This window comes from Aquarana catesbeiana, linkage group LG07 (genome assembly GCF_042186555.1).
Source record: "Aquarana catesbeiana isolate 2022-GZ linkage group LG07, ASM4218655v1, whole genome shotgun sequence".
NCBI lineage: Eukaryota > Metazoa > Chordata > Amphibia > Anura > Ranidae > Aquarana > Aquarana catesbeiana.
Genome location: NC_133330.1, coordinates 71,712,829 through 71,735,249, shown reverse-complemented (window position 1 = coordinate 71,735,249; position 22,421 = coordinate 71,712,829).

The window sequence follows — 22,421 nt, the reverse complement described above, 5'->3', positions numbered from 1 at the left end:
ATAATCATAAATTAGTACTCCAAACTAACATCTAGTTAACATCATTGATTGAACAACCATGAAGATTTAGAGGAATGCTATACCTGGCTCAAGCTGGGCTCCTCCACATGTTGCTGCCTGGAAGGCCCAGGTTGGGCTTCAGAAGCCTCAGCTGGGGGGGGGAAGGAAGCCTGGAAGGAAGATTGGAGAGTGCTGGCCTGGGTTCAGTCTGACCTGCCAGAAAATGCAGCCTGTCATAGTACCACAGCCTGGGGACATAAATGTCATCTGCAGCTCCTGATCTATGGGAATATAGGACCTTCTTGTGCTCCCTTAGATAAGTGCTCCTCAGGCCACCAATTAGGATCTTCAAATAGGTGATGTCTGCCATGGGGATCACCGTCTTCACAAATTCCAGCAACTGATCCAGCGCTGCCTTCCTCTTTGTTTGGTTCTTATATTCAGGGTGGTTTATCTCCCATAGACAGGGCAGCTCCCTGAACATATCAATGAAGATTGACATAAAGTCCTTATCTTTCAAGATATCCATTTTCACTGCAAGACACAACACAAGACAAACCCTAATGTCAGCCTAAAGTCTTCTAAACTTGTGCAAATACAGGCCTCAATCTAGGAGCCGTATAGGCCCAATGTTAAATCTTACCTTCGCAACGGTGTCAATAATGTTCTTCAAAAAATGAAGAACATCATTGATGTTTTAGGGAGAGTTTAAAACCCCTCAAAATCCCTTTGTTTTTTGTGTGCTAAAAATTTTTGAAATTTTTTGACAAATTTGAGAAAAGCCAAATTTTGAAGATGCACGCAGTATGTCGACATGTGCTACCTCCCATCATGGGAGATCAATGGACGCATTTGGGGGTGCAACCCTTCCTCAATAATCAAGTAGCTGTGAGGAAGGGGTTGCACCCCCAAAACACGTCATTTGATCCCCCGAGATGGCAGGTAGCACATGTTGACATTCGTAAATTTGTGTGCATCTTCAAAATTTGGCTTTTCCTGAGGTGACTTCACCCCATCTGAACGCAATATCAAACACAGTTTGTAAATACTCATGTCTGATATTGCCTTCAAGTTCTACCAAATGTGAACTTTGTAAGTTCAAGATTTGTGTCTTTCTTGTTGGTTTTAAACATGCCTGATTTATCTTAAATGGACATTTCTACTTTTTCTAATGTGACCCCAAAAATTGTTATACAACAAATATGTTGGTTTGTTTTAAAAACCTTTTCTAAATGCACATGTGATTGTGCTGGTATTAAAAAGATTGTTCATTAAGAATGTGTGGATTATTGTTTCAACGCTCCAACACTTTTGTGGTGCTCTAATTGGTGTTTTCTGTGACAATGGGTGTTATTTCCTAAGGGCAAATCCACTTTGCACTACAAGTGCAGTTTCAAGTGCACTTGTAGTACAAAGTGCCTTTGCCTTTAGTAAATAAAACCCACCAGTGCTTTGTAAGGTAACACAATCACGCTATTTTCAGGACTCATCACATTTCTGTCAGGGTCAGCTAAAACAAACACAAGCAGTAAATGTCACAAAAGATTTGAGTAGTTATTTGTTTTTTTTATTTGAAAAAGGCTTCAGACAGTGGCATATTGATAGCCCCCCTACCCGCAAAGAATTCAAGGTATCTTAGCCGGACATCACGGGCACTCAGGGGGGGCAAGCCAGGACGGCCACTTTCAAGTGCCGTCAGGGTTGTTTCATTTTGAAGTCCAGCCTCAGGCCCAACTGAGCCAGCATAGTTGGCAGAATGTTGCCGTAAAAAGTTGTGTAGAACACAGCACGCCAGGATAATATGATTCAGTTTGTACTCCGCCATATGTATGGGTGTAAGAAATAGGTGGAACCGGCTGGCCATGATTCCAAACGTGTTCTCCACCACTGTCACGTACCTGGTAGGTGGAGCCCGGAATGTAGGGAACGGCCTCTCGTATACCTCCGACTCGGGAACCCCTGGTAGTGATGACAGGGGCCCAGGAATGCGAAGGGTCACAAGTGCCTGACTGGAAGGCTGGAGCAGAGAGCTGAATCAGGTAGTCAGCTGGGAGGTGTCCTGTAGTCCGGCAGCAGGATGTAGACAGTAGGGAGGTGTCTTGTAGTCCGGCAGCAGGATGTAGACAGCAGGGAGGTGTCTTGTAGTCCAGCAGCAGGATGTAGACAGCAGGGAGGTGTCTTGTAGTCCCACAGCAGGATGTAGACAGCTGGGAGGTGTCTTGTAGTCCAGCAGCAGGAGGTAGACAGCAGGGTACAGGCAAGCCGGGTCAAACACAGGCGAGCAGATCAGGTACAGAAGGTAAATCCGGGAGAGTAGTCGAAGTCCAAAAAGCTGAGATCAGGGCGGGCAGAAAACAGAGTAGTCAAAGTCCAAAAGCCGGGATCAGGGCAGGCAGCAAACAGAGTAGACAGGAACAGTCCAACAGGTATCAGGTAGCAAATGCAAGTAACAGGGCACAAGGGGTCTTCAGGAACGCTGTAGACCGGACAGCAAGGCAGCAGTGGAACAGTCCTCTTTAAATAGCCTCTTTGGCGCCAAGTGCTGTCACAGGGCGCTGCTATTGGCGCTATTGCGCATGCGCGTTCGTCCGTTCGCGCTATTGGCGCTATTGCGCGCGCGAGCGCCGGATGGCGCTTCTGTGCACAGGCATTCCTTTAAACTTCAGTTTGCTGAGATATTTGCAAGAGGGCTTTTCCTGACATTGCCCCCCTCCAATGGGCAGCCTCCGGTGCCCAACTGGGCCATTTTACTAGGATGAGCTCTCTTAAAGGCTAGAATTAATCTTTTGGCATGGATGTTAGTATCTGGTTCCCAAGAGTTATCCTCAGGCCCGTACCCTTTCCATTTGACCAGATATTGAATCTGGTTGCGTCTTTTCTGGCAATTTATGATTGATTCCACTTCAAATTCCTGCTCACCGTCAATGAGTACAGGTTCAGGAGGACCAGTGTTTCGGTGAAGGAAAGGATCTGGGACTGAAGGTTTAAGAAGGGTCACATGAAAGACTGGATGAATATGAAATGACTCCGGTAATTTTAATTCGTAGGCCACATCGTTGATCTTCCTTATCACTGGGAAGGGACCCACAAACTTAGGGCCCAATTTCCTGGAAGGGCAAGCCAACTTCAGATTCAAGGTAGACAGCCAGACATGATCCCCTATCTTCAGATTAAGCTACCCTCTCCTCTTCTTATCAAAAGTCACCTTGTTCCGTTCCTGGGTCTTTGACATGGTCTCTTGGAGTAGCTTGTTTTTAGTACTGAAAAAACTCAAGGTTTCCTGGACAGCTGGCACCGAACATTCCGGAACATTGTTGGACAAAAATAAAGGATGAAAACCATAATTTGCAAAAAATGGAGACTGATTAATTGCAGAGTGAACAGAGTTATTGTAGGCGAATTCAGCCAGAGGTAGTAGAGAAACCCAGTCATCTTGGGAAAAACAGGAATAGCACTGTAAGTATTGCTTCAAAGTCTGGTTAGTTCGTTCAGTCTGACCATTAGTCTGAGGATGGTAAGCAGAAGAGTAGGAGAGGTCAATTTCTAGGGATCCACATAGAGCTTTCCAGAACTTGGAGGTAAATTGTACCCCTCGATCAGACACAATGTTTGCTGGTATGCCATGGAGCCTTACGATTTCTTTAATAAAAACTCTCGCAGTCTCTGAAGCAGAGGGGGTACCTTTCATGGGTAAGAAGTGGCTCATTTTGGAAAGTCTGTCGACCACTACGAAAATAGTGGTGTAGCCCTCAGATGGTGGTAATTCGACGATAAAATCCATGGAGATCATCCTCCATGGTCTTTCTGGAACAGGAAGAGGTCTTAGCAACCCCCACGTCCTGGTCTTGCTGCCTTTGTTTTGGATGCAGGTAGTGCATGATTCCACGTAGAGTTTACAATCCTCCCCTAGCTGAGGCCACCAAAATGTGCATTGGAGCAGTTCGGAGGTCTTGTGTATCCCGAAGTGGCCATCTAATTTGTGATCATGGCAAGATTTAAGAACAGCAACCCGTATTTGTTGGGGTACAAAGATTTTATCCTTGTACCATAGTAATTCATCTCTGGACTGTAGGGTGACATCTGCTGGAAGGGGAGTTGCTGAAGATGCCTGTCTAATTTGAGACAGCAAGTCTCCTTGGAGCATCAGAAAATTCCCAGGAGCAAGGATGGTGTCTGGAGAAGGAGGAACTTCAGGTTCACTGAACATCCGGGACAGGGCATCAGGTTTGGTATTTTTTGATCCTGGTCTGTAAGTGATGTGGAAAGTGAACCTGGTGAAGAAAAGTGCCCACCTGGCCTGGCGTGGTTTCAACCTTTTGGCAACCTTCAGGTACTCCAGGTTCTTATGATCGGTGTATACCAGAATAAGACGAGCCGCTCCCTCCAGGAGGTAGCGCCATTCCTCAAGTGCGGCCTTGATTGCTAGTAGCTCCCTGTCCCCAACATCGTAATTTATTTCGGGTTCTGTTAACCTGTGGGAGAAGAATGCCACTGGGTGCAATAGGGCCTTGGGGCCCTGTCTCTGCGAGAGTACTGCTCCCACCGCTATCTCAGAGGCATCTACTTCCAATATGTAGGGTAAGGCCGGATCGGGGTGCTTCAGGACAGAGGCTGACACGAATTGGTCTTTCAGGGAAGTAAAAGCAGCTTGAGCTTCAGGAGACCATTGGAACCGGGTGCCTTGACGAGTCAGTTTTGTGATGGGAGTGATGATGGAAGAGAATCCCTTGATGAATTTACGGTAAAAATTTGCAAATCCCACAAAGCGCTGTATTCCCTTTTTGTCTGTCGGAGCTGGCCATTCCAAGATGGCAGAGACCTTCTGTGGATCCATCTTGATGCCATTTATGGAAATAATTAGACCCAGAAACTGAATGCTTTGGCGTTCAAATTCGCACTTTTCGGGTCTGGCGTATAGGCCATGTTGGCGGAGCCGGGCTAGAACTTTCTTGACATGCTCTTGGTGGATAGGCAGAGAAGGTGAAAAGATCAGGATTTTGTCCAGATATACTACGACGAACAGGTCAAGATAGTCTCTGAAAATGTCATTCACGAAGTGCTGGAAAGTGGCGGGAACATTGCATAACCCAAAAGGCATCACCAGGTATTCAAAGTGTCCGAAGCGGGTGCGGAAGGCAGTCTTCCATTCGTCCCTGCTTCGGATCCGGACTAAGTTGTATGCTCCCCGAAGATCAAGTTTGGTGAATACGGCTGCACTTCCCAACCTCTGGAATAGTTTGGGTACCAAGGGTAAAGGGTACCGGTTTTTGATTGTAATCTTATTAAGATCCCGGTAGTCTACGCAAGGGCGTAGGGAATGGTCCTTTTTCTCCACAAAGAAGATTCCTGCCCCAGCTGGTGAAATGGAAGGCCATATGAACCCCTTTTCCAGATTCTCATCGATGTATTTTTTAAGTGTGGCAAGCTCCATCTCGGTTAGGGGAAAGATTGCCCAAAGGGGACCTCTGCCCCGGGAAGAAGTTCGATTGGGCAGTCATAGGGTCTATGTGGGGGGAAGTGTTTCTGCCCCTTTCCGACTGAACACATCCAGGAAGTCATGGTATGCTTCTGGAACGGTTTGGCAGTTTTCAACATTGGTTTCAAGACAAAGTAGGGGAGATGGAGCGGTAGTAAATCCTTGTAGACAATGTTGACGGCAGTAAGGAGAGGAAAAGCTGATGTTTCCAGTAGACCAGTCAAATTGTGGGTTGTGGGCTTTGAGCCAGGGCATACCCAGTATGATGGGAAACAGGGGTGAGTACTTCTCGGTGGTTGCCGGAAAATGATGGTGTCTAGAGGAACTGTCTCTTGTGTTACGGGCCCAGATTTGATGGCCGATCCGTCGGCCAGGTGTAGACAGTCCCTGTGCTCTGGGTCGTAGAGGGATCTGGAACTTGTGAGCAAATGATAAGTCCATAAATCCGCTACAGGCCCTGGAATCAATTATAGCGGTTGCCCGGATGTTCCCTCCTGGAAGCTGCAGAGAGATGGGAACAGCCAGGTGAGTGGCATTGTTAAACATAGCAGATAAGGAAGTTGAATAGAGGGTAGTATGCTTACAGGTCTTTGCCGGACAAGTCCTCACGTAATGTCCAGATTCCCCGCAATACAGGCAGAGGTTGTTAGCCCGCCGGCGCTGTCTTTCTTCAGGGGTGAGAGAAGGACGGATCAGGCCGAGTTGCATCGGTTCAGAAGTATCGGTAGAGGAGTGTGCAGGAGGGTTAGGTACACGTGGTAACATCCACACTGGGCGAGAGGGACCAGTTGCGCGTTCAGCCCTGCGTTCTCTTAAACGTCTATCAATTTGAATTGACAGGTTGATAAGGTCTTCAAGTGTGGCAGGAATGCCTACCCAGGCTAATTCATCTTTTAATGGTTCAGAAAGTCCCATGCGAAACTGGTAACGTAGGGCAGGGTCGTTCCAGTTTGTGTCGGAACTCCAACGCCGGAATTCAGAGGCATAGTCCTCCGCCGCCCTACGGCCCTGCTGAAGTGAGAACAGTACTGCTTCTGCGGTGGCTGCCTGTTGTGGGTCTTCATACAAGAGCGCCATGGCTTGGAAGAAGGTTCCCAAGTGGTCGAGGCAATTGTTGTTCTGCTCCAGAAGTCGATGGGCCCATGCCTGAGGTTCGCCTAGTAGGAGGGAGATGACAAACCCTACTTTAGTGGTTTCTAAAGAAAAAGTCCTGGGTTGTAATGCAAAGAAGAGTTCACAGGCATTACGAAATGCTCTAAACTTGCTGCGGTCCCTGGAAAACCTTTCTGGTGTAGGTACTTTGGGTTCAGGCGGCAGCATGACCACAGAGGGAGCAGCAGATGGACCCGGAGCTGGATAAGAGAGAACTTGGACACGCTCCTCTAGTTGCTTATAACCGTCTTGTAAGTCTTTAACAGCTTGTGTAAGTCCAGCTAGATGACGGCATAAGTCCTCCACGGGCGACGTCCCCTGCGTGGGCTCGGACATGGCTGTCCGGTACTGTCACGTACCTGGTAGGTGGAGCCTGGAATGCAGGGAACGGCCTCTCATATACCTCCGACTCGGGAACCCCTGGTAGTGATGACAGGGGCTCGGGAGTGCGAAGGGGCACAAGTGCCTGACTGGAAGGCTGGAGCAGAGAGCTGAGTCAGGTAGTCAGCTGGGAGGTGTCCTGTAGTCCGGCAGCAGGATGTAAACAGCAGGGAGGTGTCTTGTAGTCCAGCAGCAGGATGTAGACAGCAGGGAGGTGTCTTGTAGTCCAGCAGCAGGATGTAGACAGCAGGGAGGTGTCTTGTAGTCCCGCAGCAGGATGTAGACAGCTGGGAGGTGTCTTGTAGTCCAGCAGCAGGAGGTAGACAGCAGGGTACAGGCAAGCCGGGTCAAACACAGGCGGGCAGATCAGGTACAGAAGGTAAATCCGGGAGAGTAGTAGTAAAGCTGAGATCAGGGCGGGCAGAAAACAGAGTAGTCAAAGTCCAAAAGCCAGGATCAGGGCAGGCAGCAAACAGAGAAGTCAGGAACAGTCCAACAGGTATCAGGTAGCAAATGCAAGTAACAGGGCACAAGGGGTCTTCAGGAACGCTGTAGACCGGACAGCAAGGCAGCAGTGGAACAGTCCTCTTTAAATAGCCTCTTTGGTGCCAAGTGCTGTCACAGGGTGCCGCTATTGGCGCTATTGCGCATGCGCGTACGTCCGTTCGCGCTATTGGCGCTATTGCGCGCGCGCGAGCGCCGGATGTCGCTTCTGTGCACAGGCATTCCTTTAAACTTCAGTTTGCTGAGATATTTGCAAGAGGGCTTTTCCTGACAACCACTCTTCTGGCTCTGGCCAGCCGGTAATTAAAAACCCTCTGGTCTGGGGTGAGGGTCCTCATCAGGATTGGCCGCATAAGATGACCCCCCAGCGCAAACGCTTCATCAGCAACGAAGACGAATGGGAGTCCTTCCACATTGTCTTCTTGAGGTGGCAAGTCCAAGCTGCCATTCTGGAGACACCTGTAGAACTCCGTCTGGGCGATGACTCCACCATCGGACATCCGGCCATTCTTCCCCACGTCCACATACAGGAACTCATAAGTAGCCGACACCACCGCCAACATCACAATACTATTGAACCCCTTATAATAGTACGACCCCGAGTTGGGTGATGGGAAGATGTGGACGTGTTTCCCATCAATTGCCCCTCCACAGTTAGGAAAGTCCCACCGCTGGGCAAAGTGGGAGGCCACAGTCTGCCATTCCTGTGGCGTGGAAGGAAACTGTGGAGTCAAGCAAAAAAAAAATTTAGTCATTTTGCACATAAACAGGGAAAGCAGATTAGACACAAACATTCTTGGCCAACATCAAGATAACATTTATTTGAGGGAGTTTTTAAAGACCAAAGTATAAGGTACACCTATCAGATTCCCCCTCCCCCCCTCTCATGGGCCATTTCTAACATTATGGGGGGGAGCTCTTGGACAGGTAACCCTCTCCACTTCATTGAGAGATGAATGCCTAAATAATGGGTATTACTTTGAACAGCCCCTCCTTAGTTACACTATTGGCAGCCCACTGGACAGGTAAGAAGTGTCATAATACAAAGATATAAATACACACTGTACACATTTGAGCATATTTGGACATTCTGCTATTACCTATCAAGATAATAATAGGATACAAAAACTTTAAACAGTACCATTTGAAAGTATACAGGCAGGCCCTTGCACTACATGCTTTGGGGAATTCATCCATACATCTGACCACAAAAGAGATGGGTATAGTGTGGGTTTGGCAAAGTCAGCAGATAGATGATTGAGGATAGATAAAGAATTGGTATCAGCTGACTTAGCAGTTGGGGGGAGGGAGGGTTAAAAATGATTTGGGGACACCCAAAAAAAAAGCCTCTGGCACTCTGCCTGAATTTAAAGCACAAATCACATTTATAAACATTTTAGGGGGTATTTAGGGTAAGGCACTACAATGGAGCTGACAAAATACATTGTTAAGTGACATGAGGTGAATATAGGGGCAGGAGACCATGCTGGGGAGGTAAGTGAAGGCAAATATGTATGAAGGAGAAAAAAATAAGTACATAAAAATCCAGCATGCATGAGGACAAAGGGGACATTCACAGCATATTACAATCATGGTAATTAGGGAATGAGGAAAGAAATACAATACATTATCAAACATTATATACAATAAAATGTGATATTAAAGGATAAAAATCTTACCTTAATATACTCTTTCTGTAGAACCTGTATGATGGCAGAACAGGTCTCTGGGATAATGATCCCCAGAGCCTGGGGGGAGATGCTTGTCGAGAACTTCAAGTCCTGCAGGCTTCTCCCCGTCGCCAAGTACCGCAGGGTGGCGACGAGCCTCTGCTCTGGAGTGATGGCTTGCCTCATGCAGGTATCCTGCCTACTAATATAAGGGGTCAGCAAAGCCAACAAACGGGGAAATACGGGGTCCGTCATCCGGAGAAAGTTCATGAAATCATCAGGATTATTCTCACGGATCTCACGGAGCAAAGGCATATGACAGAACTGGTCACGCTGGAGCAACCAATTCTTGGTCCATGAACTCCTCCCCACCCTATTCATTGACTGGACTTGTGTCAAGGTAAGGACCTCAACACCAAGCCCCCACACAGCACGAACTCTACGAGGAGTACGTATACGCAACATGGCTAGAAAACAGTCAGCTGCTCAGAACGAAGTAACAGAACGCACTGAAGAACAGCAAGGCCTGTGAAGAGTGACCTGAAAAACAGTAACGAACGAACAAGAACACAATGACAGAGTCACGCGTAGCTTGCTGCACGCACTGAAGAGCAGATACAAACCCACAAGCACAAACTGAACAGCAGAAAAAGATCTGAAAACCACGAGTCTGAAAAAGCGCGAATCGTCTCTCACCAAACTTTTACTAACACGAGATTAGCAAAAGGAGCCCAAAGAGTGCCGCGCTTGGTTCTGAAATGGCCTTTTCTAGTCTCGTCGTACGTGGTGTACGTCACCGCGTTCTTGGCGATCGGAAATTCCGACAACTTTGTGCGACCGTGTGTACGCAAAACAAGTTTGAGCCAAAATCCGTCGGAAAAAATCCATGGATTTTGTTGTTGGAATGTCCGATCAATGTCCAATCGTGTGTACGGGACATTGCAGTGTGGTGTGTCATTGCTCCTTTTGCTGTTATGCGCTCGTATTTTTTTGGAGGAAAATGGCGTAATAGTGACTGTTAACTCAGCATGTTACATTCACTTGCTGAACAACTTCTTATGACCAGAACTGCGAAGACGACGAATAAATATGAGAAATGTTTATTTTCAGCAGGATGGTGTCACAATGCATATGGAAGTTCTTCAAAACATGTTCCCTGGGCTATGGCCCCCAAGGTCTCCTGACTTGTCATCATGTGCTTTCTTCCTATGGGGGTACCTGAAGAGCCATGTGTACACTCACAAACCCTGTAATTTGAATGAATCGAAGAATGCCAAGAAGTGCTCATGATTGATCAACAGCTGTTGGTTCGAGTGATAAAGAATTTGAGGCGAAGGATTGAAAGCTGCATTCTAGAGGATGGTTGTCATCTAAACCAGTGGTTCTCAACCTTGGTCCTTAAATACCCCCAACAGGCCATGTTTTGGGAATTTCTCTTATGCCGCGTACATATGATTGGGATCTTGGACAGAAAAAGGAATGATGGTTTTTCCGACGGGATTCCGCTCAAGCTTGTCACGCCAAATTCTGACCGCCAAGAATGCGGTGACATACAACACATACAATGGCACTATAAAAAGGAAGTTCAACAGCCAGTGGGCCATCCTTTGGGCTCCTTCTGCTAATCTCGTGTTTATCTCATGTTAGTAGAAGTTTGGTGAGAGACGATTCATGCTTTTCAGCCTCGTGCTTTTCAGTCTGTTACTGCTCTTCAGTTTGTGCTTGTGGGTTTGTATCTGGTTTTCAGTGCATGTAGTCAGTTCATATCTGTTTTTCAGTGCGTTCTTGTCCGCTCGTTTCTGTGCGTTTTGTTAGTTTGTTATGACCAGCTGACCGTTTTGAAGCCATGTTGTGTCGTGCTTGTCGTAGAGTTTGTGCTATGCAGGGGGCTTGGTGTTGGGGTTCTTGCTTTGACCCAAGCCCAGTCCATGAACAGGGTGGGGAGGAGTTTATGGACCAAGAATTGGTTGCTCCAGCATGACCAATTCTCTCATATGCATTTGCTGCGTGAGATCCAAGAGAATAACCCTGATGATTTCAGGAATTTTCTCCGGATGACGGACCCCGTTATTCACCGTCTGTTGGCTTTGCTGTCCCCTTATATTACGAAGCAGGTTCAAAGTACAAGGAAGTTGGGACTTTAAATGAAACAACTGGGTAGTGGAGGTATATGCAAATTATAATTTATTTGAGTAACATAAATACATAATTCATCTTGTATATAGCAGGGTTTGCATAGGACCTGAACATGATGTATAAAAGGATGTATAAAAGTACATACAGACAACGTATGAGTAAGGTAATGAGCATATATATAATAATGGCAAAAAGCCCAATACTGGTACATGCGTCCACATAGTATAAATGTATTCATAAATGAGTATATAGATAAAATCAAAGAATAAGAATGGTAAAATAGGTAAGTATCAGTCCATATAAGGTGTAGTTGTGGCATCAGATGTAGCTCGACGCGTTTCGTGGGTTTTTCCCACTCGTCAGGAGCAGATGCAATAGACATATCTATGGAGTATATAAGTAAAGATGAAATAAGTCATACTCTAAATAGAATACGTATATATTATTTTAGATGTATAAAACTAAAAAAACGTCCACACTCACCCATTCAGACAGCAAATGCAATGCGGGGCAGTCAGCATAAGGGTGGCCGAGGACATAGCTCCCCCACGGGAGCTGAGGCGGCATATTTCATAGAAGCAATGTCGGGCAGTGTGGGGACGTGTGTGGTGGGACTGAGGTATCCATATAACAAACCACAGTGTATAATCCATAGAGGACCATCTGGGAACAAATATCAAAATGTATGTATAGTATAGAATAGTTCGTTTGTTATGACCAGCTGACCGTTTTGAAGCCATGTTGTGTCGTGCTTGTCGTAGAGTTTGTGCTATGCAGGGGGCTTGGTGTTGGGGTTCTTGCTTTGACCCAAGCCCAGTCCATTAACAGGGTGCGGAGGAGTTTAGAGACAAGCACATGGGAGCAGCATGCATGTAATAATAATAATAGGGACACACGACAACTACTTACTTTTTAGAAGCACTCTCTTGATCCTTCTGTACTGATCCTACTCCCTCAATTTCAGGTCTGACCAGCGTTTCCTCAATTGCTCCTTGGATCGTCGTACCCCAAAATTCCTGTGCAGACTTTTCACAACTTTAGTCATGATCTTGGCCTTTCTTATATTTGGGTTTAGGTAAGGTCCATTATTCCCATCAAAGTTGGCCCTCTTCAAGATGTCCACCATCTCTACCATCTCTACAAAGGCCATATTTGAGGCCTTAAATATTCTCCTCTGGGACCGTGACGTTTCTGGCTCCGGGCTTTCCTCCTCGTTACTGCAGAGTTTCATGCATGCGAAGTGTATATAAAGCTAACACGCGTGTGTCGTACCTACGTTCTGTGTGCGTAGGAAGGAGGACCGGAAGCGCCGAACGTTATAACGAAGGTAACATTTTAACTTGGGACATCAGTGGCCTATACTGATTCGAGATTGAAGCCTATATTGGGATAAGATTAGGAGAATTTAGCCTATTAGTGTTTTTGTCTTGTATTTTGTCTTGCAGCAAATATGAAACAATTCAAAGACCCTGAATTCATGGGCCAGTTCATAGACAAATACAGGGATATGAGAAATTTGTGGGAGTTTAAAAACCCCTTATATGGCAATAAACCAGCTTGGAAGGCATCACTGGAGAAACTGCTGCAATTTGTGAAGACGCAAGTCCCAGACGCAGACATCGAGTTTGTGGAGAAGAAAATTGGTAGCTTGAGAAGCACGTATAGGAAAGAGCTTAATAAGATCCAGGCTTCCATGAGATCAGAAGCAGCAGCAGAGGTTGTGTATGTACCCAGTCTGTGGTACTACAACAGGATGCGGTTTCTGGAAGACCAGATGAAAGTCAGGGAATCACTTTCTACACCATCCAGCCTTCCCTCAACCCCAGCTGAGGCTTCCAAGGACCAACCTGGGCCTTCCATCCTGGAAGAAGTGGAGGAGCCCAGCTGGAGCCAAGTATAGAATTTTTTTACATATTTATTGTCCGAAAATTAGTGTTGTTAACTAGATGTTATTATTGATAACAAATGAATGATTGAACAAAAAGTGTTTTACATATCAATAGACAGTAGGGACCAAAAATGATTGGGACAAGAATGAAAAATGCTGGGCTCAGAATGATAGTCTTTTCTATTTATTAACATTCAATTTGCAACAGTCGTGAGCTCAAAATTGTGTGTGATTGATGAACCAAAAACTAAAACTATGTCCCTTTTTCATACACAGGAAGACCTCAGCCAGGGCGAGGCTCTGGATTGTGGCACACAGGAGGAGGTGGGAGTAAGTGTCAGCCAGGAGGTGGCCAGGCCCAGTAGGAGCCTCACCCAATCCCAGGTGCCTCTCCTCCACCTTCCAACAAAAAGGGCCAGGAAGGGGAGTAACATGGAGGAGGCAGCACTGGGCCTTATTAAGGACGCTAATGCAGCCCTGAAAACACCCCCCGACACTGAAGAGGCCTATGGCTGCAAATAGAGGAGGGCCAATGCTTCACGTGTGAGAATCTAATTTTTCAGGCCCTTCGGAAGGGGTTGAGGGGCCAAATCAGTGAGAACATGCACTTATGTGCGCTCGCCCATCCTCCTCCTCCTCCTCCTGCCACAAGTCCACCTCCAGAGCCACAGCCTCCAAGGAAGCCTGCAGGAAAGGCTGCAGGGAAGCGTGGAGGGAAGGCTGCAGGGAAGACAAGAAAGTGATGGCCTGGGTTCAGTCTGGTCTGACAGAAGACGCAGGCTGTGGTAGTACCACAGCCTGGGGACATACAGTGCCTTGCAAAAGTATTCACCCCCTTGGCATTTTTCGTGTTTTGTTGCCTCACGACCTGGAATTATCATGAATTGTTTGAGGATTTGCATAATTTAATTTACAGAACATGCCCACAACTTTTAAGATGTTTTTTTTTTTTTTTTATTGTGAAGTAAACAACAAATAGGAGGCTCTTTACCACGTGATCAGCCGTGTCCAATCACGGCTGATCACGATGTCAATAGGAAGAGCCATTGATCGGCTTTTCCTCACTCGCGTCTGACAGACGCGAGTAGAAGAGAGCCGATCGGCTGCTCCTCTGACAGGGGGGTCTGCGCTGATTGTTTATCAGCGCAGCCCCCCTCAGATCACCACACTGGACCACCAGGGATTGCCACTAGGACCACCAGGGAGAGGGGCAACATGTGGATGGCCAGTTAGTGTACCCCATGGCCATCCACATGTGCCCAATGTGCCCAGTCAATGCCCAATCTGTGCCAATCAGTGCCCACAAATGGGCACTGATTGGCACCATTATATAGCACTGATGCTCAGCAATGCCACCCTTAGGGGCATCAGTGCCATCAATCAGTGTCATCAGTGCCACTTATCAGTGTCCATCGGTGCCACCTGTCAGTGCCCATCCATTCCCATCAGTGCCCACCTATCAGTGCCCATCTGTGCCACCTATCAGTGCCACCAAAAAGTACCCATCAGTGCCACCCATAAGTACCCATCAATGCCACCTACAAATGCCCATCAGTGCCGCCTATGAGTGCCCATCGGTGCCACCTATGTGTGCCCATCGGTGCCGCATACCAGTGCCACCTATCAGTGCCCATCAGTGCTACCTATCAGTGCCCACCATCAGTGCCCGTCAGTGCCACCTCATCGGTGCCACCTCATTGGTGCCACCTCATCGGTGCCCATCAGTGCCGCCGTTTCAGTGCCCGTCAGTGCAGCCATATCAGTGCCCGTCATTGAAGAAGAAAACATACTTATTTCCAAAAAATTTTAACAGAAACAAAGAAAAACTTGTTTTTTTTCAAAATTTTCAGTCTTTTTTTATTTGTTGCACAAAAAATAAAAATCCCAGAGGTGATCAAATACCACCAAAAGAAAGCTCTATTTGTGTGAACAAAATTATAAAAAAAATTGGGTACAGTCTAGCATGACCGCGCAATTGTCATTCAAATTGCGACAGCGCTGAAAGCTGAAAATTGGCCTGGGCGGGAAGGTGTCTAAGTGCCTGGTATTGAAGTGGTTAAAACTAAAAAAAAGATGACTATAAAAAATAATTCTAAGCATTATTATGGAGATCTCACTTTAAAAACATAAAAGATTATTCAGGAGATCACGAGAATTAATAAAGAAATCAGTTTGTCATAACTCTGTGTGAATATCAGCAGCAAAACAAATTCATTATTCTAGCATTATAAAGAACAAAAGAATGCGCTGCATTAAAAGATCCAATAATTTGCAGCGTGACGATTGTGCTATCTCCATTACGAATGCTAGTTTTATCAGACCGAACGCTTCCGTCTCATACTTAATTCTGAGCATGCGTGATTTTTGGCGCGTTGGAATTGCACAGGCGATCGCATTTTCGGATAGGAACTTTTTCCGACCGAAAAATAGAGAACCTGCTCTCAATCTTTTGCTGGCTGGAATTCCGCCAGCAAAAGTCCGATGGAGCATACACACGGTCGCATTTTCCGACCAAAAGCTCTCATCGTGTGCACGGGGTATTAGATAAAATAGCTGTCCAAAATACCAAGCTAGTGACTCTGATTTAAAGCACCTGTGCAAGATAAAGAAAAACCTGAAAACATGGCGTGTTGGGGATTAGGGATGGGACGAACAGACCCCTGTTCGGTTCGCACGGAACTTCCGAACACCGCGAAAGTTCGGACCCGAATAACGAACTCCATTAAAGTCAATGGGATCCAAACGTCAAAAATCAAAAGTGCCCATTTTGAAGGCTTATATGCAGAGTAATTGGGCATACAATGGTTATAGGGGTCCGGGACCTGCCCTGGGGGACATATATCAATAAAAAAAACATCATTTTGAAATGAGCAGTGATTTTTTGATTTTTAACCATTTGACATCTGGCCGAATGACGGCTACAGCGTGGATCTCAATTCCCAGGAGGACGGCCTCCCCTCTCAAGCGCGCATCTGAGAAATTCTGTGTTGGCCGTGTCCCTTGGACACAGCCAATCACAGATCGCTGTAAATGGCCAATCACAGCGGCCATTAACAGCGCAATCGCCATGGCCAATGAGCGATGATCTTAAATGTAAACATATGAGATTATCTCTCATTGCCGGCTCTCTCTCCTCACACAGAGACAGCGTGTGAGGAGAGAGAGAATCTGTCAGCGATCTGTGAGTTTTTTCTGAGTAAAAAAAACATTTACAGTGCCTACAGTGCCCCATCAGTACAGTGCCCATCAGTACAGTGCCCACCTGTGCAAATCGGTGCCACCTGTGCAAATCTGTGCCCATCTGTGCCAATCGGGGCCCACCTGTGTCAATCGGTGCCCACCTGTCTTCCCGGCGGTGATCAGTGTCCATCTGCATATCTTCACAATCAGTGCCCACCTGTGCCACCTCATCAGTGCCCACCTGTGCCACCTCATCAGTGCCCACCTGTGCCAATCAGTGCCCATCTGTGCTGCCTCAGTGCACATCTGTGCAATCAGTGCACATCTGTGCCGCCTCATCAGTGCCCATCTGTGCCACCTCATCAGTGCCCATCTATGCCGCTCCATCTGTGCCGCCCCATCTGTGCCGCCTCATCAGTGCCCAGCTGTGCCATCTCAGTGCACAACTGTTCCTCCTCAGTGCCCACCTGTGCCACCTCATCAGTGCCCACCTGTGCCATCTCATCAGTGCGCACCTATGCCACCTCATCAGTGCCCACCTGTGCCAATCAGTGCCCATCTGTTCCGCCTCATCAGTGCACATCTGTTCCACCTCATCAGTGCACATCTGTTCCACCTCATCAGTGCACATCTATTCCACCTCATCAGTGCCCCTCTGTGCCACCTCAGTGCCCATCTGTGCTCATCGGTGCCGCCTCATCAGTGCCCATCAGTGCAGGCTTAGCAACCATGTCCAAAAGATGCTTTTCCACCGAGGAGGCGTACCAAATACTGTCCCAGGCCGACGAGAGCAACGGGGAGCTCTCTTTTTCGGATTCCCTTTCAGACTCCGATTCTGAGTCGGACATAAATTATGAGCCAGTCCTCAGTAGTGGAACACAGAGTGACTCAGAGGAGGAAGATATTTGGCCCGCCAAACAAAGGCGTTCTGGTGAGGAGGCAGTGGCATCCACCAGCACCGCAGTGCCATCCACCAACACCGCAGTGCCATCCACCAGCACCGCAGTACCTCGGCAAGAAAGGCCAAGGACCCATGCCAGCCTTCCCCATGCCCTGCAGAACCCCTTGCGGCTTCCTCCTAATTCAGGAGAAGCCAACATTCCCCCTTTCACTGCCCAGCCAGGAGTCCAGGTGGACACCAAGAATTTTTCCCCAATAAATTTTTTTGATTTAATTTTTACCGAGGACATGCTATCAAATATTGTGGCCCAGTGCAAACTTTATGCACAGCAAGTTATTTTAAATAATCCATTGTCCTACTATGCCCGTCCCTACGAGTGGAGAGACCTAACGGTGGAGGAGTTGAAGGTTTTTTTAGGCCTCACATTTAATATGGGACTCACCAAAAAAAACACTTTGATGTCCTTTTGGTCAACCCATCCCATCCACCACATGCCAGTATTCTCCAAGGTAATGCCCAGAAACAGATACCTCATGATAATGAGGTTCCTTCATTTCAATGACAATACCCAGTGCCCTCCCCGAAATGACCCAAACTATGACAGGCTTTTCAAAATTCGGCCACTTCTAAATTATTTTTCTGAAGTATTCCCCCAGCTGTTTACCCCGGACCGAAAACCATGTGTGGATGAGTCCCTTGTTAAGTTTAGTGGCAGGCTTAAAATAAAACAATTTATTCCCAGTAAAAGGGCCCGCTATGGGGTGAAGGTATACAAATTATGTGACCGAGTCACAGGGTACATATATGCCTTCAAAGTGTACGAAGGGAAGGACACCCAGCTGCAACCCCCTAATTGCCCACACTACTTGGGATCAAGCGGGAAAATTGTTTGGGACCTCATATACCCCCTACTGGAGAAAGGCTATAATTTATACATAGACAACTTCTACACATCTCTGCCCCTGTTCCACAACCTTCACTGGAAGAAGACGCCAGCATGTGGCATCGTAAAAAAGAATGGCTTTCCTCAAAGTCTTGTCAATAAGAAATTGAGAAAAGGAGAAACGGCAAGTCTACGAAACAACGAGATTTGGGCAGTGAAGTGGCAGGACAAAAGAGATGTCTACATGTTGTCTTCAATCCACAATGATACCAATCCACAAATCCCCAGAAGGAATGGCCCCATGCAAAAACCTAAATGCATCTATAATTATAATTTGTTTATGGGGGGAGTCGACTTCAATGACCAGATGCTGGAACCATACCTTGCCACAAGACGGACATACCATTGGTATAAAAAAGTCGCAATTTATTTTTTTCAATTGGCCATATACAATTGATATGTAATTTACCGCAACTCCACCCAAAACCCCAAACGCTTCCTTGGCTACCAGGAGGAAGTTTTCACTGCCCTTATATTCCCGAACGGCCCACCAGAAAATATCCAATCAGATGTTCTTAGTCGACTCTCTGAACGCCACTTTCCCTATAAAATCCCTCACAAACCAACAGGCCAACGACGTCAAAAAAATTGTAAAGTGTGTACCAGAGCAGGATTCAGAAGAGACACATCTTTTTATTGTGCACAATGTCCTTCCGAACCAGGCCTCTGCGTAGGTGAATGTTTTTGCCGTTACCATACTTCAGTAAATTATTAGTGAAGTATGGTAAACGTAAGCCTCAGTTCCTGCAATTTACTCTCACACCCCTTATGCCACTGTCTGCTCTGTAACTGACCCTGGCTTGTTATTTGACCACGCTTCTGTCTGCCGATTCTGTACATATCTGTGCCTGATCTGTAACTGACCCTGGACTGTTATTCAACCATGCTTCTGCCTAACGATTCAGTACATACCTCTGCCTGATCTGGAACTGACCCTGGACTGTTATTCGACCATGCTTCTGCCTAACGATTCTGTACATACTGTACATCTGCCTGATCTGGAACTGACCCTGGACTGTTATTCGACCATGCTTCTGCCTAACGATTCTGTACATACTGTACATCTGCCTGATCTGGAACTGACCTTGGACTGTTTGACCATGTTTTTTGCTTGCCTCATGGACTGATCTTGTACCCTGGTACTGGACTAGTGGGATTCAACACTGGGGTCTCACATATGTGAGGGGCTCCAGAATTGTTTTTCTGGATGAAGAAAACAATTTTTTTTGTTTTCTCAATCCTAGATTAGGGTCTGGAGACTCAGAGGCTTCAAAGAGATTTGGGTGGGAGAAGCCTCTACCCTGTCCCCATTCTGTCCTGAACGAGGCCCTAGTTCTTCCTGTAGGACTTACTGCCGTCATGCCTCTGCCTGTCGCACTGACCACACCACATGGACCTACCTACTACCAGGACCAATATTTTTGGCACTACTGACAATATCTCTGCCTGCACTGACCCTGGACTTTATATGGACAGTAACCCTGCCTGCTGCCTGGAAAATTGTGTTCGCCGTTGCTGACCAAGTCCCTGCCTGCTGCCTGGACCAGTGCTATCCTCCTGTGTACAACTGCGCTACTACAACCACAGGTAATCTTTTGTTTACACTTTGCTCAGCATAATGTATTTTGGGGTGTAATTCTTGGTATGTGCATGCTATGTGTCCCTGGAACACCTGATGGTGTTCCTTGCATGTTGGATCTCTGTAAGTGGCCAGGCTGTGTAGAAGTCTCACACATGTGGTATCGCCATACCACAGAATGTATTTTGGGGTGTAATTTTTGCTATCTAAATGCTATGTGTTGGAGATATCTTATAAACGGACAACTTTGTGTAAAAAAAATGCGTTTTCATTTTTTTCCACATTTTCCAAAAACTTCTGTAAAGAAATGAACCGTTCAAAAGACTCATTATACCTCATAGATTATACGTTGGGGTGTTTGCTTTCCAAAATGGGGTCATTTTGTGGGTGTTTCCATTGTCCTTGTGCTCCAGGGCCTTCAAAAGTGTAATAGGTGGTTGAGAAATGTGATGTGTAATTTATGCTCCTAGAACACCTGATGGTGCTCCCTGCATGTTGGGCTTCTGTATGTGGCCAGGCAGTGAAAAAGTCACACACATGTGGTATCGCTATACTCAGGAAGAGTAGCAGAATGTATTTTGGGGTGTCATTTTTGCCATATTAATGCTATGTGTTGGAAATATCTTATAAACGGACAACTTTGTGTAAAAAAAATGCGTTTTCATTTTTTTCCACATTTTCCAAAAACTTCTGTAAAAAAATAAACCATTCAAAAGACTCATTATGCCTCATAGATTATACGTTGGGGTGTTAGCTTTCCAAAATGGGGTCATTTTGTGGGTGTTTCCCTTGTCCTGGTGCTCCAGGGCCTTCAAAAGTGTAATAGGTGGTTGAGAAATGTGATGTGTAATTTATGCTCCTAGAACACCTGATGGTGCTCCCTGCATGTTGGGCTTCTGTATGTGGCCAGGCAGTGAAAAAGTCACACACATGTGGTATCGCTATACTCAGGAAGAGTAGCAGAATGTATTTTGGGGTGTCATTTGTGGTATACACATGCCATGTGAGAGAAATAAGCTATTACAATGACAATTTTGTGGGGAAAAAAAAATCTCAATTTTGCAAAGAATTGTGGGAAAAAAATACAACTTCAAATAACTCACCATGCCTCTAACTAAATACCTTGAAATGTCTACTTTCCAAAAAGGGGTTATTTGGGGGGCATTTGTACTTTCCTGGCTTGTTAGGGTCTCAGGAAATGAGATAGGCCACCAGTACATCAGATGTGATAATTTTTTTATGATTTGCACCATAGCTTGTAGACTCTAAAACTTTCACACAGACTAAATCATTTCCACAAATTTTTGGTTATTTTTACCAAAGATATGTAGCAGTATAAATTGTGGCCAAAATGTATGAAGAATAATTACTCATTTGCAAAATTTTATCACAGAAATTAAGAAAAAAACTTTTTTTTAAAAAAATTTCGGTCTTTTTTCATTTATAGCGCAAAAAATAAAAAACCCAGAGGTGATCAAATACCACCAAAAGAAAGCTCTATTTGTATGAAAAAAGGACAAAAAAAATAATTTGGGTACAGTGTTGCATGACTGAGTAATTGTCATTCAAAGTGTGGAAGCACTGAAAGCTGAAAATTGGTCTGGATAGGAGGGGGGTTTAAGTGCCCAGTAAGCAAGTGGTTAAAGTGAAAGCCTAAAAATGAAAAAATCCTTCCAATATGGTGCCTGGGGGGGAGGGGGGGCCTTAGCCTACTCGTAAAGTGGCAGATCTGTACCATGTCTACAATCTGCTGCAGCAATAATTGCATTCATAAAGCCAAAAAAATGACATTTTCCCTGCAAGGTGCCAGCTGGGGAGCCAGTGTGTATGATGAGGCCACAATGTAGTGCACTAGGAACAAGATTAGAGATTTTTTGGATACATTCTGGTGTCACTTTGACTTTGTATAGAAGTAACAGGTGCGTAAAAATTGGTCTTTGGGTGTCGGTGGCGTCTCCCCCCTGTAACCCTATAGAGGTGCTCTTGATAAAGGCAAAAAAAAATTGCAATGATATACATATGATTGGTGTTTTTGCCACGTTTAATGTGCCTGAGACACAGTTTGCAGATAGCAACAGTGCGATCTGATGCAGAAGTGCTGAAAAAGGCATAGACAGCTGAGCTTTGGGGAGTGGGCCGGGAGATAACAGCTGCAAAATGGGATGGAATAGGGTGGCTGCTCTCTACTCTTTCTTGATGTCGGCCTCCTTGGGGTTGTGCCGCCTCACCTTCAGTTTCCTCCTTTGCTCTGTTTGCACCCAAGTCACATCAGTGACCTCATCATCATCATCTCCAGCTCCTCCATCTTCATCATTACCACTGGAGACAACTTGGCAATATGCTGCTGCTTGGGAAACATAATTACCAAATTGTCTACCAGTGTTCCTCCCTCTCTCTAGGCTCATGTTCCTGTCATCCTCAACCTCAAAACCATATTCCATTCTAATGCACAACAAACGTACAGTGACACACAGAACTATATGGCGTTAAACTGGCAGTAACGTACACAAAAGTAAATGGCGTTAAACTGGCAGTAATGCACAAAACTATATGGCGTTAAACTAACAGTAAAGCACAAAACTATATGGCATTAAACTGGCAGTAATGCACA